This window comes from Ranitomeya imitator, chromosome 5 (assembly GCF_032444005.1).
Source record: "Ranitomeya imitator isolate aRanImi1 chromosome 5, aRanImi1.pri, whole genome shotgun sequence".
Lineage (NCBI taxonomy): Eukaryota > Metazoa > Chordata > Amphibia > Anura > Dendrobatidae > Ranitomeya > Ranitomeya imitator.
The window spans coordinates 291,736,540-291,754,456 of NC_091286.1; the positions used below are offsets into that span (position 1 = coordinate 291,736,540).

The window sequence follows — 17,917 nt, forward strand, 5'->3', positions numbered from 1 at the left end:
CCAAAACGCTCCACCAGGTCAAGGAGGGCATTAATCAGAGACAGCACAAAGATCAAAGGTAACCTTAAAATAGATTCAGCATTCACAAGCAGAGACACTAGAGTATCTGTCCATACGACTACAACAAGCCGTACATGCCATAGAGGTGGCCTTTATGGAAGAGTGGGCAGAAAGAGGCCTTTACTTACATACATTATTATAATGCTCATTTTGAGCTTGTCAAATGTATGGAGGAAGGTGCTGTGGTCAGATGAGACCCAAATTGAAGAAGTTTCAAGTTATGAAGCATTGACTGCTTGCATAATTGCATGGAATGCTGATTTCTGAGCTTCATTAAGCATAGCTTTCAATTGCTCAGCCTCCTGCTTTATTACAGCATAATTCAGTTGTTCCAGTATTTCATCTGGAACATTTACTGCAGTTGACAATCCGTAGTCAGCACAGGACTTTTTATTGCTTAAGAGCACTTCATTAATATCAAAAAGAGCCAGTTGCTCAGCAATTTCTGGAGCCTGATGTAAGCCTCCGTAAATTTGGTTTTATATTTTTGCCCTAATGGCAATGGTTTAGCAGGTTCCCCATATACACAAATTTTAGCAAATAATTCACGAAGTTGGTAGGGCATTTGGAAACCGATTGCATCCATTATACGATCTTCCCATTGGGAATTGTTTTCCAAAAGATGAAGATCAATGCACGCATTTTTATACGTGTCATGTACGACTCCACTGGCAGTCCTTAAAGGGAACCTGTCACACCCCCAGGTGTTTGTAACTAAAAGAGCCACCTTGTGCAGCACTAATGCTGCATTCTGACAAGGTGGTTTTTAGTTCTTGGTGCTGTAACTGCAGAAATAATTGATTTTGCAATTTGTCCAAAAAACCTTGAAATAGTCCTGGGGGCAGGTCTTTCCCCCCTTAATGCAGACGCAGCACCGCCGTCATTAAGGCCCTCTTGGCGCCTGGCGCCGCCGCCTCAGCGTTGTTTTCAACTGTCCCAGCGCCTGCGCTGTTATCTTATGCCTTGGGCAAGCGCAATTAGCGCTGCCTGTCTTCTGACATCATTTGATGTCGTGCTGACCGCAGTGTCTTCTGATTTATTCACACTGCGGGGCGGGATCTCTGGCAGCGTGGCCGCACAGGCGCAGTTAGCAAGACATAAAATGATGTCAGAAGATGGGCAGCGCTAACTGCCATTTGATCTTTGAAATTTTTAGATTGGCAGAACTTACATCGAAAAGTCAGTTCGCCAGCATAGTGCTCTTCAATACGCGTCTCATCAATTTGATTGAGAAGTCCTCCAGCGGCAAATGTAACTTGCCATCGTCGAGTGGCTCTTGCATTTTGGACAAGTATTCTGTCTTGTTCTCTTTTTTGTGAAATATGTGTATCACTTTGTGCATTGCGTGTTGCTCGTTGTAGTGCAGCATTAGATGCTCTACGTGATTTAGTTACTTCGTTCGTTTCTCTTGCTCTGGCCGCCCTCTGTCGGGCAGCATCAGCAGTTCTTCAACAATTTTGTTAGTCTTCTGTTTCATTAAGACGCAGGTTACACATCCGTATGTGATTCGCTTCTCTACGTGCAGCAGCGTGCTCAATTTGATCCATCTTTGCAATGTTGCCTCACACTGTTGCCTCAGTGTTGCCTGAGTATTGCAAAAAAGGCTTATGCCTTAACTCACCACCAGGGAAAGCTCCTCTCCTTAGGTATCCATGGTTACGACCAGGCAGTTAGCTGCTAGTGGTATTAAGTATGGATACCTAAGTTACTGTTCAGCTGTGGATAACTCATTATGCACAGACACGTCCAAATTAGGTATATTGATTTTGTGATATCATAAATCATGTCTGAAATGTCGCAATGCAAGATTACAATTATGTTAAATGAGAAGGAATAGTGAGTTAGTGACATTTCACAGTTAAACATCCTTAAAATGTACATAAAACTACGTTTTGAAAAGCAACCAAAACAAAAAATAATTGTAGTGTTCCCAATAGCGTTCTTCATAGCAATCAATAGGTCTAAAACATTGTGATGTTACATGAAATGCGTGTTTGTACAATTACAGCACCTATGTATACAACTAAAAGGCAGACTTGTTTTTGCCAGTATGCAATAACTAGAATAAAAATGCATCCTTTCATGTGTTACTCATCGGGGCTGCACTAAGTGCCTGATTCATACCTTGAATAACTATGAGAGGTCTGGTTTACAGCTCACGTGTATGCTTCAAAAGGAAGCACAATGCCACAGAAACAAATGAGTGGAGGAAATATATGAAAACATCTCCCCCTGCTGAAAAATCTCTGGTGCGTGTGTACCAGGTAGTGCTTGCCTTTATTGAAACATGCTACTTATTCACTTTCTCATATCATCATGTCTCTGCAAACAGAACAGTAAGTTGGGTTTCTTCATGCTATTCGCAATATGACGAGTGGCTTGTGAAACATTTTCATCAGATCATAATCTATGGCTTCATCTCAAGTTAAAGGGGTTGTGTTTTGGTGGATTGACAGCAATCTCTCTAAAAAAAATGAACCCAAACTCTGGTATGCAATATCATCCAGAGTAATGAAGAGATCCATTGTAGTAAAATAAAGTTTTTATTACGGTAATTAAATTAAAATCAAATACAAAAGAATAAAAAAATAGAGTATCTCATTGTGGAGACACTACATTATCCTGATTTCCAAAGTAAAAAAAAAAGAGAAACACACGCTTTTGGAGATATATAAAACTCAATAGTGATTAAGATGTTGAAAGGGTTGGACTCACTCAGCTGTGGTTGAGGTAGGCACAGGAAGCGGTTTCATAAAAATGTCCAGTCAGGTTTGTTAGCGTCATAAACCTGCTTAAGCATAAGCAAACAAAAGATTGTCTTCTCCGGCACAAAGTGAAAACAACCAGAAAATAAGCAATCCATATAGCACTGTGGGTTCGCCCGCTCAGGTCAGTATCTTTCAGCAAAGACACTGTTGCGGGTTGTAATATTCACCTGGGCAGGTTAAAAATGTAATTTTTTATTCATTACGTCTACAGTCTTACAGCAATTCCGGGTAGATTGTCACTGGTGACTGAACTGCTGCGAGCGCAACCTCAGTGACTAGCGTTGAAGAAATCAAGGTTACCGCTGGTCACTGAGGCTGCGTTACCAGCCAGACTGAACTGCGGTGACCTCTATGAGATCCCGCTAGCAGCGTGAGAAAGTCTCACGGTGCAGAGGCAAATTACCTGCAGTGAAACTTCCCTGATGAACTTGTCTCTAGTAAGCATACACGCCTGAAAATGATGCACGACAGTACATGTTCGCTCTGCTGGTATCATTAAAGTTTGGACGTCAGCCAGGGGGACCAACAAACGTGTGAAAGAGGACTAAGTGGTCACATACAAGTACTCCACTTCATCTCTCATTCAAGTGAATGTGTCTGTACTTGGCAGCAGCCACGTAGAAATGTACAAGTGTTCTGCCGTTACATTGCTTAAGGCACCTGCTGCAGCACTATCATGTGTTGGGGCAGCAGACTGTATTTAAGGGCAGAGTATTTTTCTATGGGGCAGCAGACTGCAATGCATTTCTATGGGAGCAGGATGGAGTTGCTAACAGACATTTTTCAATACACAGAACACCCAATTAAAATCATAAATGGCATCAATGTCATCAAAAAAGCACAAGATTGCTTGCAAAAAAAAAAATATTTAATGAAAAGTGGGAAACCTTGTATGTTGTCACAGATGTCGGAGATAGAGCCCAGTGTCTGATTTGTTTTCAGTTTATCGCATTGCTTAAGGACTACAATGTGCGTCGAAATTACATGATGCAGCAACAGTTTGAAGCACTGTCTGGCAAACAGAGATGAAAAGCTTCAGCAGCTGAAAGCAAGCAGCGAAACTTTTTCTGAAGTATTAACAGGTCAAGTGGAGCTTCTGTGAAAGCGAGTTTTATACTCCGTAACATGACAGCAAACCATTCATGACATTTACTGAGGGTCAGTTCATTAAAGACTGTTTTATAAAAGCAAGTGAAATTATTTGTCTGGACAAAAATAAACTGTTTGAAAGCATAAGCTTGTTGGCAAATACTGTTGTAAGCAGAATCTGCTATTTTGAAACGGTACAGATATACAGTGGGGCAAAAAAGTATTTAGTCAGTCAGCAATAGTGCAAGTTCCACCACTTAAAAAGATGAGAGGCGTCTGTAATTTACATCATAGGTAGACCTCAACTATGGGAGACAAACTGAGGAAAAAAAATACAGAAAATCACATTGTCTGTTTTTTTAACAATTTATTTGCATATTATGGTGGAAAATAAGTATTTGGTCAGAAACAAACAATCAAGATTTCTGGCTCTCACAGACCTGTAACTTCTTCTTTAAGAGTCTCCTCTTTCCTCCACTCATTACCTGTAGTAATGGCACCTGTTTAAACTTGTTATCAGTATAAAAAGACACCTGTGCACACCCTCAAACAGTCTGACTCCAAACTCCACTATGGTGAAGACCAAAGAGCTGTCAAAGGACACCAGAAACAAAATTGTAGCCCTGCACCAGGCTGGGAAGACTGGATCTGCAATAGCCAACCAGCTTGGAGTGAAGAAATCAACAGTGGGAGCAATAATTAGAAAATGGAAGACATACAAGACCACTGATAATCTCCCTCGATCTGGGGCTCCACGCAAAATTCCACCCCGTGGGGTCAGAATGATCACAAGAACGGTGAGCAAAAATCCCAGAACCACGCGGGGGGACCTAGTGAATGAACTGCAGAGAGCTGGGACCAATGTAACAAGGCCTACCATAAGTAACACACTACGCCACCATGGACTCAGATCCTGCAGTGCCAGACGTGTCCCACTGCTTAAGCCAGTACATGTCCGGGCCCATCTGAAGTTTGCTAGAGAGCATTTGGATGATCCAGAGGAGTTTTGGGAGAATGTCCTATGGTCTGATGAAACCAAACTGGAACTGTTTGGTAGAAACACAACTTGTCGTGTTTGGAGGAAAAAGAATACTGAGTTGCATCCATCAAACACCATACCTACTGGTGGTGGAAACATCATGCTTTGGGGCTGTTTCTCTGGAAAGGGGCCAGGATGACTGATCCGGGTACATGAAAGAATGAATGGGGCCATGTATCATGAGATTTTGAGTGCAAACCTCCTTCCATCAGCAAGGGCATTGAAGATGAAACGTGGCTGGGTCTTTCAACATGACAATGATCCAAAGCACACCGCCAGGGCAACGAAGGAGTGGCTTCGTAAGAAGCATTTCAAGGTCCTGGAGTGGCCTAGCCAGTCTCCAGATCTCAACCCTATAGAAAACCTTTGGAGGGAGTTGAAAGTCTGTGTTGCCAAGCGAAAAGCCAAAAACATCACTGCTCTAGAGGAGATCTGCATGGAGGAATGGGCCAACATAGCAACAACAGTGTGTGGCAACCTTGTGAAGACTTACAGAAAATGTTTGACCTCTGTCATTGCCAACAAAGGATATATTACAAAGTATTGAGATGAAATTTTGTTTCTGACCAAATACTTATTTTCCACCATAATATGCAAATAAATTGTTAAAAAAACAGACAATGTGATTTTCTGGATTTTTTTTTCTCAGTTTGTCTCCCATAGTTGAGGTCTACCTATGATGTAAATTACAGACGCCTCTCATCTTTTTAAGTGGTGGAACTTGCACTATTGCTGACTGACTAAATACTTTTTTGCCCCACTGTATATCTTTGTACCATGTTAGAAATTAGATAGAAAAATATTTAGAATTGAGAGTCTTCAGTGGTTGATACCTTTTAATGGCTAACTGAAAAGATTGTAAATTGCAAGCTTTCAAGACTACTCAGGTCCCTTCATCAGGCATAGACTAACATAAAATCTGAAGAATCACATATTTACCGTATACACAACACAGCAGAGAAATAATGCAATAGATAAGACAAGTGACGTGAAGCAGAACTATCATTATGGGAGAGGGATAAACATAAATATTGGAACAGTTCATTGATAAGGAATGTGAATGCTTTATTGTCCTCTGATTGGGGTCTGGGTCTGGTTCTGTGTTGTGATGCCCCCACAAGGTCTGAGGAGCAAACTCCTTAATTGATTAAGGAATTTGCTCCTCAGACCTGATATGGACAGTGAATATGGAGATTTGCTGTAGCATACCAAGGTCAGATGGTTGAGTCGGGGAAGAGTGTTGAAAATATTTTTGGATTTAAGACAGGAGATAGTGCTGTTAATGGCAATGAAAGATAACTATGCTTTCCAACTTTCTAAGGCTGGGTTCACATTACGTTATAGGCAGTCCGTTAATGCCGCCATTAAGCCCTATGTCGGACGCATCGCTAGTGCACGCCCACAATGGGCGTGGGCTAGAGATGAGCTGTCATTGAGTGACGGACCCTGGGACGTGGGCTGCAGCGTTTCCGGGTCTGTCACCGCTAACACAGATAGAGCATCTGCTAGCTCTATCTGTGCTAGCGTGATCACATTTCGGCACTTGCGTTAACGCAGGCCGTTTAACGCATATGTCGAACGGGCTGCTTTAACGCAATGTGAACTTAGCCTAACCCAGCTTTTTGATCTGATTTAGCGTTTTTAACAGATGTCGCAGAACACCTCAATGCACTCAACTTGAAGTTGCAGGGCCCAAAGCAGAGGACTACAATGGTGTTTGATAGTATAAAATCATTCAGATGTAAGCTGTCTTTGGGGGCCAAACAACTGCAGTAAGGCAATTTCGTTAATTTCTCAGCTATGCAGTCGCTGGTACGAGCTGAATTGAACACTTGAAATAATATTCAGATATAATTTCTCAATTGCTGCAAGAGTTCGAGTGACGTTTTCACGAGTTCCAAGAACTTGAAACTGAATTTGCACTCTTTGCCACTCAGTTTACGGTAGACATTGCTTGCGTTTTAGAAGATCTGCTGATGGAGATTGTGGACTTCCAGTGCAACACTGTTCTTAAATAGAAGTATATGGACATTGGTGTTCCAGATATCTATAAGTTTGTCTTATGAGAAAAGTTTCCAAAACTTCTTAAAGCTGCTGCCAGGATCATGTCCATGTCTGGAAGTACATATGTACTGTAAGTGAACAGTTTTTTCTCCTCAATGAAGGTTAACAAATCAGCGTTACGGTCAAGAATTACAGATGAATATCTTCTTGCAACATTGCAATTGGCCATTGCTCATGATTTCAAGCCCAATCTTGACATTCTTATGTCTGCCAAATACTGCCAGCTTAGCAGCCGACTGAATTCTGCAACACTTGACCTACAAAACTGGATTGGTAAAATAAAAACATTGGGAAGGGCTGAGAAGACGTGAGTCTGAGGAGCTCCTGCCAGGCTTGGCTCTAAAGGAGCTATAAAACACCTGTATTGGCTTTTTTTCATGCTGTTTTGATGGGTCCCAGGAGTGTGAAGACTCCTGCACAGACGGGAGCATTGCCTGCTGCCCACGTGACGGCTCTGGATGCTTTCCTCCTGCAGAATCAGACAAGCGCGGCAGTTCGGGCGCCATCTTGCCGGGAAGAGGAGGAGATCGCAAAGCATAAGGGGGATGCTGAGAGGAACGGGAGGATAAGTTCTCCAGAACTCTCCTGGTGAGAATGTACCTAACAGGGGTGCGAAGCATGGTCAGGCAGGTTGCATATCTAACAGCAGCAGGCTAGAGATGAGCAGATGGAACGGGTCTCTCTTGGGCAATGTGCTCTTCAAGATGGTGGCCTGCCATAGGGAGATGCGGAAGGGTGCCTCTCCCCTCCCCTTCTGCAGTATCATGCAGCTGGGTCCCCTCTGTCCCTAAAAGCTAAGAGGATACCTCTGGGAAAGAGCAGAACAGAAAGAGATGGAGGAGATGTGGTTTCCCTGAAAGGTCTCCCCAACATTTCTCATACTGCTAATAATGCAGGGGTCTGGAGTAATTACACAGGGGAGTCCTCTGAGGAGGAAGAGGGTCAAATGGGTGCTCCTCTTTTGTCATCTTGGAAAACAGTTCTTTCACAATTTCCTTGCAAGGATGATTTCAAATCCCTAATTGCAGAGGTCAAAGAGACCTGCAGGTCTGAAATTGCTTGTGTGAGACTGGACTTCCAGCATTTATCAGGTCTGTGCTGGGTGATCCTCCCTCAACGCCTATTAAATATATATATATATAAATATTTAGGGGCATTGAAAAAAGTTGTGGGGATTAGAAATAGGCTAAAAGATATTTCTATAAGTAAAGCTGATAAATTACTCTTATATACAGTACAAAACAATAATATTATGAAAAGGGTAATAAGGGCCACTCATTATTGGCTAGGCAATTGAAGGAGAGAGTCTCATTCTCTAACCACCAGGCTCGTAGAGATGACGGCACGTTTCATTATAATACAGCTGAAATCTCAAACCTATTCTATGATTTTTATTGCAAATTATATAACCTAAATGATACCCTTCCCCCGATGTGGAAACTAGAGATACCCTTCTGCAACATTATTTTTTAGATCTTCCAGTGCTCCCTCCAGAAGCATAAATATTTCCTAATCAACCAGTACTTAAAGATAAGATTGTAGACATCTTGAAAGATCTTCCCTTGGGTAAATCTCCTGGCCCGGATGGGTTGACCTATTTGTATTATAAGACCTTTATAGAGGAGCTTACTACCCATATGATTGAGATGTTCAATTCCTTTATGGAGGGTTCTCCCATACCGGTTTCTTTTTCACACTCATGTCTGGTTCTTCTTCCTAAGGCTGGACGGGCTCCTCTGGACTGTTCTAACTATCGTCCAATAGCTCTATTAAATTCTGGCCTAAACAATTTCACCCACATGCTAGCCAATAGGCTCAGTTGCTTATTGATAAGGATCAGGTGGGTTTTGTCCCGTTTCTTCAGGGGAAGACAACACCAGACGGGCGATAGATCCGATAGAGGTTTCCAAAAGAAATAATGTACAAACCCTTATTTTGAGCCTAGATGCAGAAAAGGCATTTGATTGACTAAATTGGTATTTTTTGTTTGAGACTATGACAGCGTTTGGTATCTCAGGTGACTTTTTAACGGCTATAAGGGCATAGTACAAATCTCCTTCTGCCTCAATTAAAGAGTATATGCAGGGAAAGGTCAGAGAGGCCCGGCGCCTGCGCACTGCAGTACTTTTCTCTGCCCTCAACAGGGCAGACAAAGTAAGTCTGCGCCGAAGCCGCGGCAGGAAGACAAGAAGAGGACGTCGTTGTATGAAGCTAGGAGGCGCCGGACAGGGACCGCGACGCCTATCGGACCCGGACCGCAGTAGGACCGCCCCTGGGTGAGTATAATATAACCTGTTTTTCTTACCTTACAGGTTACATAGGGAGTTTATCTACAGCATTACAGAATGCTGTAGATAAGCCCCTGATGCCGGCGGCCTTAGCTCATATACGATTTTTGGGGTGACATATTCCCTTTAACCTTCGTCCGGCTGACTAGGTACAATTGTAACTATTCCTTTTTAAAATTACAATAACTTTTTTTCGAAAAGCCGTAGAGGGCTGAAATTTCGTGACATCTCTGCAGTTTTGGTCCAGAATATATTGGCCAAATATCATAGTGGAGGTATATATGAAGGTACAATTGTACCTCTGCAGCCTGTTAACGTTGTAAAATTATGCAGCCTGACAAAGGTTAAACTACCTTTCCACTTCTCTCCCTTTTTTACCATCTTGATAGGATGCCCCCCTATCGCCTTTACTATATGTTGTGTGCATAGAACCACTGGCAGCTATGATACAACAAAACACTAATATTTAAGGAGTAGAGGTCAGAAATAAAGTTTATAAGATATCTCTGTTTGCAGATGATGTTCTCCTTACTAGTGATGGGCGAACCCCCCGATGATCGGCGAGTTAGCACGAGTTTTTTGCAAAGTTCGAGCTCGGGACCGGAGATGATGCAAACTTGCGTCCGAACCCTGAGCTTGGATTTTACAGATATGGGATGGGGCGGGGGGGCTGTAAAACAAAGAATAAAATTAATAATAAACATTATAATTATACTTATCTGTACAGATACGCATCCTCCCATCCCGCTGTCTCCCGGCAGCATCTGCTTACGGGGCCACTCATTAACTTCCGGCAGTATTCACTGCACTGGGAAGTCTTCGGCTTTTTCCGGCAGTGTTCGTGCGGCCTGTTTATTCTTTTACAGGCCCTGGAACCGTGTTCGGGACCTTGAACTTTACAGTTCGGGTTCGCCCATCCCTAGTTGTCATTATAGATTTTTTTTTTTTTATTCTGAACTTTTGTTCCAAATACTAGCCACATCATTGTCTTATCAGTCACAATACACCCAAAACAGTACCAGTCAGAGTTGTGCTAGGAACAATAAAGAGTGCCTCTTTTAACATATCTTTTTCCTTGCTCCAGCACTTCTGCACACTGCTAAAAAGTGACACTTTAGTCTCCCAAAGGTAGCCACTTGCATATTGCTTCCTATTTGTTTCAGTCAATGAACCTCCTGCTAAAACTGAAGATAGTTTCTTTGAGCAAGACTGAGAGAACCAGGCTGGACAGGTAAGTATACTGTATTTTTCCGACCATAAGACGCACTTTTTTTCCTCCAAATTTGGGAGGAAAGCGTGGGTGCGTCTTATGGTACGGATGTAGCATGTGGGGAGGGGGGCAGCAGTGAGTGGGATCGCACTGTTATCCCACTTCAGGATGTCCCCTCTGCCCAGAATCGCTGGAGAAACCATGTGCTCCCGATGATTAAGTGCAGTGAATATTCATTAGCGACTCCCCGCTCACCTATCAGCTGAGCGGTGAGCCGGGAGCAGCAAATGCTTAAGCAGGGACACACATGGCTTCTCCAGCGCTGATTCCTGCAGCAGCTGGGCAGGTCTGTGTGTCTGGGGGAGAGGAGGCAGCAGCAGGGGCCAAGGGAGAGAGGAGATGGCTACATACCTGCCTGCCATGCCTGGGCTGGAAGCTGAGTTCTGTGCAGGAGGACCTGTGATTATGTCAGGAGTGGGCGGGCTGGAGCATCACATGGCAGCTCAGAGCCCTCCCTCTTCTTGACATCATCACAGGTCCTTCAGGCTCTCCAGTCTCCACTAGAATCTGCAGCTTCCTCATAACCTGTACTGTGGAAAGGAAAGAGGGACTGCTCTGTGTACAGTAATGGGATGCTCCAGCTTTAACCTCACCACAGTGTGGCTGGCTGCCACATTTAAGAGGTTAGTCTTTACAAAACACAATAAAGCACTCTGCCACTCCTTTGGTGAACTATAACTCCCAGCATGTCATAGGATCTGCAGGACATGCTGGGAGTTATAGTTCTCCCATGGGATTTTAAAGCAGCACTCCAGTGTTATTTTGCAGTGCTGGAGTGGTGCTTTAAATATAAGCCCTGTGCCCCCATTCTTATACTCACCCTCCAGCATCTTCATATAGTGCTTTACAGACACCACACTGGTCCCGCAGCTTCCAACATAATAACATACTATTATATATAATAACACCACATATAATAGTATGTCATTTATGTTATTAAATATTTTACCACATTTTTTAGCTTCAAATATTTTTTTTCCCTATTTTCCACCTCTAAAACCTGGGTGCGCCTTATAGTCCGGTGCGTCTTATAGTCCGAAAAATACGGCAATTATAATGTTTATTATTAATTTTATTCTTTTAAAGGCCCTGGACCCGAACTATAACACGGGTTTCCCATGGAAACCCGTGTTTGGGACTTTGTAACTGATCACTAAGTATTTGGTACGGGTCCAGAACTTTACAGTTCGGGGTCGCTCATCCCTACTTCTTACCCTTACTAAGCTTCACAGTACGTTACCTAATCTCATGAATGTGTTAAAAATATATGGGGGTTTATTGTGATACGAATTGAATACTACTGAAACAGGAGCCATGCTGTTAAATATTCATTTGGGTGTTCTGGACCACTTAAAATTAAACTTCAAATTTAGATGGAAAACTGAAGCTGTCAAGTACTTGGGGGGGGGGGGGGGGGGGTTTACTTAGCCTCCTCTTACAATACTCTAAATACTTGCAATTTTCCATCACTATTTTGTGAATTGAGGAAATTATTGGATAAATAGATGCCGCTTTCACTTTCCCTGACAGGTTGTACAGCCTCAATTAAAATGTCTATCCTCCCCAAGGTGCTCTACTACTTTGAAACTCTTCCGGTCAAGGTCTCCATGGAGGAACCTAAGTCTCTTCAGGCTTCTACAATGAGGTTCATCTGGAATGGTAAACATCATCGGATCTCCAAGCATGTCCTTGTCTCCCACAAAATGTAAGGGAGTCTTTCTGTTCCTGACATTGTTGGGTACTATTGGGCTGCCCATTTGCGCAGGATCCCCTCCTGGGCCTCACTATGGGCTTTTAACAAATACAAAAACTATGGCTGGCCCCAATTCATCCGAATTCCCCACTGTGGACAAATAAGCCTATCAGGGTTTTAGTTCCGCTATTGTATCCTATGCAGTTTACGAGGAAGGTTTGGCTTGCATGTATGAGGAAGATTAATCGGGCCTCTCATAAGTCGCCAATGATATCATTCATTTATTAGCCTCTGATACCAAATAGCATGGATCCATATAATAATAATAATATTAATAATTTGTATTTATATAGCGCCAACATATTCCGCAGCGCTTTACAGTTTAACAGTTTCAAACACAACAGTCATAGGTAACAATGTTAACAATACAGTAATAAAGCAAAATAAGACAAAATAAGACGACCCTGCTCGTGAGAGCTTACAATCTACAATGAGGTGGGGAGATACAAAGTACAGGTGTGTATTTACAATGATGGTCCAGCCATCTTCAGGGAGTGGGTGGTAGATGGAGATAGTGAATGGGCTACACACACACAAACATAAAATGAGTTTGATTAGGGAATGTGATAGGCCCCTCTGAACAAATGAGTTTTTAGCGAGCGCCTAAAACTATGCAAGTTGTGGATGGTCCTAATATCTTGGGGTAGAGCATTCCAGAGGATTGGCGCAGCACCGGAGAAGTCTTGGAGTCAGGAGTGGGAGGTACAGATTAGTGCAGAGGTTAGTCGAATGTCATTTGCAGAGCGCAGTGGTCGGCTAGGCCGATAGACAGAAATGAGGGAGGAGATGTAAGGGGCAGCTGCACTGTGGAGAGCTTTGTGGGTGAGAATAAGTACTTTGAATTGTATCCTGTAATGAATGGGCAGCCAGTGTAACGACTGGCGAAGAGCGGACACGTCCGAGTAACGATTAGCCAAATGGACAACCCTGGCTGGCATTAAGGATAGACTGGAGAGGAGAAAGTCGCGTGAGGGGGAGGCCAATTGATAGAGCGTTACAGTAGTCCAGACGGGAGTGGATCAGGCCGACAGTGAGTGTTTTAGTTGTCTCCATGGTGAGAAAAGGGCGGATTCTAGAGATGTTCTTTAGGTGTAAGCGGCACGAGCGGGCAAGAGATTGTATGTGGGAGGTGAAGGAGAGATCAGAGTCAAACATAACACCCAGACAGCGCGCCTACTGCCGGGGTGTTATTATGGTGCCACCCACGGAGAGGGAAATTTCAGATTTAGGGAGGTTAGTAGAAGGCGGGAGTAGAAGAAGTTCAGTTTTGGAGAGGTTGAGTTTCAGATAGAGAGCGGATATGATGTCAGAGACTGCGGACAGACAGTCAGTGGCGTTCTGTAGTACAGCAGGAGTAAGGACAGGGGATGACGTGTATAGTTGTGTGTCATCAGCATAAAGATGGTACTGAAATCCAAATCTGCTGATGGTCTGTCCAATTGGGGCCATGTAGAGGGAGAAGAGAAGAGGGCCAAGGACTGAGCCCTGAGGTACCCCAACAGTGAGAGGAAGAGGAGATGAAGTGGAGCCAGAGAACAGACCACTGAAGGAGCGTTCAGAAAGGTAGGAGGAGAACCAGGAGAGAGCAGTGTCCTTAATGCCTAGTGACCGGAGCCTAGAGAGTAGGAGAGGGTGGTCAACAGTGTCGAAAGCTGCAGAAAGGTCGAGAAGAATGAGCAGAGAGTGGTCACCATTACGTTTTGCTGTCAGAAGGTCATTGGTCACTTTGATGAGTGCAGTTTCTGTTGAATGTAGGTGGCGGAAACCGGACTGTGAAGGGTCTAGGAGGGAATGAGTGGAGAGGTACCGGGTAAGGCGGGAGTAGACTAGGCGCTCCAGGAGTTTTGAGATGAAGGGGAGATTGGAGACCGGTCTGTAGTTGTTTGTGCAGAATGGGTCAAGGGTGGGTTTTTTTAGTAATGGAGTAATGATAGAGTGTTTGAAGGAGGAGGGAAAAATGCCAGAGGAAAGGGAGAGATTAAAAATTGTAGTTAGGTGAGTTGTGACGACTGGAGAGAGAGACTGGAGGAGGTGTGAGGGAATGGGGTCGGTGGTGCATGTAGTCGGACGAGAAGAGGAAAGGAGCTTGGAGACTACTTCTTCTGTGATGGGATCGAATGTGGAGAGTGAGCCAGGGGAGATGCAGGGAGGAATGGGAGTCATTGCACTTGGTGTCTGGGAGCGGATTTCCTGACGGATATTGTCTATTTTCTCTATAAAGTGGGAGGCCAGGTCACAAATGTCTGTGATAGGGTCTTGTGCTTTTGGCCTGAGGAGGGAGTGAAAGGTGTTAAAAAGTTTCTTGGGGTTGTTGGATAGTGATGAGATCAGGGTGGTGTAGTAGGACTATTTGGCGAGGTGAAGGGCAGAGTTATAGGTCCTTAACATAAATTTGAAGTGTATGAAGTCTTCTGGTGTGCGAGTTTTCCTCCATAAGCATTCAGCACTCCTAGAGCATCGCTGAAGAAATCTGGTTTGCGATGTGAGCCACGGCTGTTTCACTCTGTGTTTGGAGGTTCTGAGGGTGAGGGGAGCTACTTGGTCTAGGGTGCTTCTAAGAGTGTCACTGTAGTGATGTACAGCCAGATCACGACAGGAAAAAGAAGAGATTGGGGGACAGTGATGAGTGTAAGGAGTCTGAAAGTGTATGAGGGTTAATGGCTTGTAGATTTCTGAAAGTGTGGTAGGTAGGAGAGTGCTGGGGTGGGCGAGGAATTGTGATATATATAATATATATAATTTCGGCAGGATTGTTCAGATTTGCGAACTTGGTGGATGGGGACACACTGGAGGCTCTTTCGTCTGACGATATCAAGTCTAGATTTCCTATGACTAATAAGGAGTTCTTTCAGTATATGGAGATTAAACATCTTGTTTTGTTGTTATACAGAGCATTGAGGGTGTCCTTACCAATTGATTTTGAGAGGATTTGCAAAAGGGGCCCATCAACCAAGGGATTAATCTCTGATATATATATAATAGATATATATATATATATGTATGTGTATGTATGTATATATATATATATATATATATATATATATATATATATATATATATATATATATATATATATATGATTATAAATTATCCCCATGGAGGTCATGATTGGAAACATCCGTACATGAGTATATGGGAGTCTATTTTGGGAAAGGGGCTGTCACCTCAAACCTGGCAACACATTTCTGCTAAATCTTTAATTTGCACGCTCTATAAGGAGAATTAGTATAACATTTTGATGTTCTGGTATCACAATCCGGAGCTCCTCCACAGATTGAACCCCCAGATTTCGAACCTCTGTTAACGTTGCAGCTCAGAGATGGGCTCTCATTACCACATCTTTTGGTCTTGTTCGCAGAAATCTGCCACCTGGTTCTTGGCTCCTTCCAGGTGTATTGCCAAGACAGATTTGACAGTTTTCTGCCCATCTGAAAATCTGGTTTGCCTGATGCTGTAATGTTGGGTGCTTCGGGCCTCCCTGGTGTTTTAGAAATGCCACTGCTGTCACATTGTCGGACAGTATTTTCACATGTTTGCCTCTGGTCTCTGACCGAGCCTGGTAAAGAACTTTCCATATTGCGTATAGTTCTCTGAAATTTGATGACCTGGACTTCATCTCTGGATTCCATTGACCTTGGTAGTATTTTCCTTCTATATGTCCGCCCCATCCGAACTGACTGGCATCTGTGGTAACGTTGATACAGGGACAGACAACCTATGGTACGCCTACTTTCAGGTTTCCTGGGATGGTCAACCAATTTAGTGCTTTTTTCACAGAAAGAGAAAGAGTCATCTTCTTGTCCAATGAACTCTGTCTTCTGTCCCAGGTCTTCAGAACCTCCTTCTGCAACCCTCAAGAGTGAAATTGACTCCACTTCACACAGGGAATACAAGCCATCATTAAACCCAGAATCCTCATTGTTTCTCTTATAGAGGACGGTTTCTTTCTGAACCGGAGGACATTTTCAAATAATTGTGGCTTGTCTTCCTTCTGGCAAAAAAGATGTTCTGATGTGGGAAACTAATATGGCTCCCAAAAATATTATTCTGTATTCTGGGACCAAATTTGATTGCTCCCAATTTATGATCCACCCTATCTCCTGCAGCATGGAGATTGTGAAGCACCAGTCGATCCTGAGTTGTTTCTCGTATCTCGCCACTACCAAAAAGTCATCCAAACATGGTACTATGGTTATACCGTGGCTTCTTAAGTAAGCCATCACTTCTAACATCAGCTTGGTAAAAATTCTGGGGGCTGAAGCAAGGCTGAAGGGGAGGCACAGGAATTTAAAATGATGGATTATCCCCTGGTTTATCAGGGCGAATCTTAAATATTTCTGATTGGAAGTGTGGATTGGGACATGGTAGTATGCACTCTTCAAATCTAAAGTGCACATTACCATGTCCTTGTCTATCAAGGCAGGGTATCGTGGATTTTATGGCCTCCATTTTGAATATCTTGCATTTTATGCACTTGTTCAGGGGTTTGAGATTTATGATAGTTCGGGGGTCTCCTGATGGTTTCTTTATTGAAAAGAGACTCAAGTAATGACCCTTGTTTCTCTCTGGAGCGGGAACTGGAACGACTGCATCAATTTTTATTAGCTCCCGGATGTATGTCCACATAGGGGAGTCTAGTAGAAGATGGGATTTGGTTTCTATGAACCTCTCTGGGGGTAGGCTGGTGAACTCTAGTTTGTAACCCTGGCCAATTGTATGAAGAATCCAAGGATTCTGAGATAATTTCTGCCAACCACCTAGAAACTCCTTTAACCAACCTCCCACTCTGATGACGTCATTTATCGAATTTCCCTGCACCCGGACCCAGGAAGATGGAGTCTCTACTCTTCCCTCCTTTGGGATAGCTCCACCTCCCTGTCTTCTCGTTCCCTCTGTAGTCTGTTTTTTGACCTGGACGGGATCTACGAAAGGGCTGGTACTTTCTCGTATTCTCATCAAGGAACCATTTTTTCTTACCTGAGGCTTTTTCTAGTATGTCATCTAAAATTGGCCCAAACACTTAACCCCCTGAGAATGGGATCGCACAGAGCTTATTTTTGACTGGATATCCCCTGACCAAGTCTTTAGCCAGATTGCTCTTCAGGACGCATTAGATAATGAATCGCTCCTGGCTGCGAATTGCACAGACTCTGCTGATGCATCTGCCACGAATCCTGTCACGAGCTTTAACAAAGGCAGAGACTTAAGTATGACATCTCTGGAAGTTTTTGCTTTGAGATGTTCCTCTAAATCGTGCATCCATAAATGCATGGACCGGGCTACAGAGGTTGCTGCAATGTTGGCCCGAATTATCGCTGCTGAAGACTCCCAGGCTCTCCTTAGTAGTCCATCTGTCTTACGATCCATTGGTTCCTTCAGTCCGGAAGAGTCCTCGAACGGGATCGCCGTCTTTGCCACTTTGGCCAATGGCACGTCTATCTTGGGTACTTCATCCCAAGTTTTTATATCCTCTGAGTTGAAAGACAATCGGAGCCTAAAGTCTCTCAGCACTACTAGCCTCTTTTCCGCCTCCTGCCACACCTCTAGGATCATGGACCAGATGTGGTTATTAACTGGGAAAACTCT

General features: G+C 43.5%; 1 protein-coding gene across 1 annotated transcript in view; it reads right to left on the reverse strand.

Annotated features, from left to right (window-relative positions):
- FIG4 (FIG4 phosphoinositide 5-phosphatase) overlaps positions 1-17,917 on the reverse strand; it is a 683,868-nt gene that overhangs the window by 548,206 nt on the left and 117,745 nt on the right. The gene's annotated exons all lie outside the window — the stretch shown is intronic.